At 40.8% G+C, this 1463-nt stretch overlaps 1 non-coding gene across 1 annotated transcript; it reads left to right on the top strand.

The window, feature by feature from the left end:
* The first annotated feature begins 1157 nt into the window (after positions 1-1157).
* LOC122212499 lies at positions 1158-1261 on the top strand. The gene has a single exon (XR_006199178.1). It is a non-coding gene; the product is annotated as a U6 spliceosomal RNA (small nuclear RNA).
* The last annotated feature ends 202 nt before the right edge of the window (positions 1262-1463 follow it).

Here is a 1463-nt window from a genome sequence, read left to right as displayed (position 1 = left end):
TCATCCATCCATCCAGTCATCCAGTCATTCATACATTCATTCATTCCTCAATACATTGAAAACTCAGTACTTGCTAATCACTGGGCTGAGTGCTCAAGAAAAGGACCAGTGAAAACAGACATGGTCCTTCATGAAGCTCATTGTGTGGGAGGTAGACAGTGATCATCTAAGTATACAAATTACAAATAGTGATCAGTGCCATGAAAGATGTACTGATCTGATCCAATTTGTCAAGTCAGAGTAGGATTTCCTGAGGAAGAGGTATTTGGATAATTTGGAAGACAAGGAAAAGTTATTAAGTGAGAGGGTGTGTAAGAGGTGTTCCGGGCAGAGGCAACAGTGAGTGGAAAGGCCCTATGGTGAGGATCAAGGTATTGGAAAGAAGAATTGGAAAGAAGCCAGGAAGCTTGAATAAAGAGTGAGGAAGAAAGCAGGCAAGGAGGCTGGGGCTGAGGTGATCTGAGGTTATATCAGTCAGAGCTTCATAGGACATGTTAAAGATTCTCTTCTTTATCTTAAGAGCACTGTATAAGCTTTAAAGACTCTTAAGAAGAAAGAGAACGTGATGAGACTTATATTTTACTTGGCTCACATCGTCTCCTGTGTGTGAGAATTAGGGGCAGGGAGCAAGGGTTGTACAGGAAAATTAGATCAAGAGATTAGTGTAAGAGACCTTGGTATTTGAATTAGGAGTGGTGACAATGAGGAGAAAGAGAGAGAGAGAGATGTGTATAGATTTAAAGATATTTTAAAAGTGTTATCAATGGACCTAGTGATGGGCCTCTTTCCTTATAATCGGATAAGATGTCAAGGGTGACAATGATGTGTACATGCTATTCACTGAAAGAGTTGACACCAGGAGAGGACCAGGTATGAGACAAAGGTTATGGTTTTAATGTGGGTCATATTGAGTCTGAAGCATCTTTAAGACATCGGTGGAGATATCAAACAGAGACATGGGCACATATGTCTGGAGCTTGGAATTTTAGATAACCTGAGAAGTTAATGAGGGGAAAGACTTTTAGCCTCCTACATCTCATAAAAAGAAAAAAACCTGTTTGTTACAATTAGTAAGTATCTTATCAAAACGAAATATAAAATTAACTATAATCATTTACATATAAGAAGTTTCCTGGACTTTCCTATAAAAATGGAAGGCGCTCGCCTCGGCAGCACATATACTAAAAACTGAAACCATACGAAGATTAGCCTGGCTGCTGCACAAGGGTGACATGCAGATTTGTGAAGCTTCCAGATTTTTGTCCCCTATCAGGCTCTCTGCTGTCAGCGTAGAGTCTACTTCAGATCCTCTGTCCCCCTCACTCTGTCCCTCCCCCACTTCTCTCTCTCTCTTTCTCTCTCTCTCTCTCTCTCTCTCAAGAAGAAATAAACATTTAAAAAATGTAAGAATGGGGTGCCTGGGTGGCTCAGTCAGTGAAGCATTCAGCTTTGGCTCAGGTCAT

Source organism: Panthera leo, chromosome F3, assembly GCF_018350215.1.
Source record: "Panthera leo isolate Ple1 chromosome F3, P.leo_Ple1_pat1.1, whole genome shotgun sequence".
Classification (NCBI taxonomy): domain Eukaryota; kingdom Metazoa; phylum Chordata; class Mammalia; order Carnivora; family Felidae; genus Panthera; species Panthera leo.
This window is presented reverse-complemented; position numbering and strand designations above follow the sequence as displayed.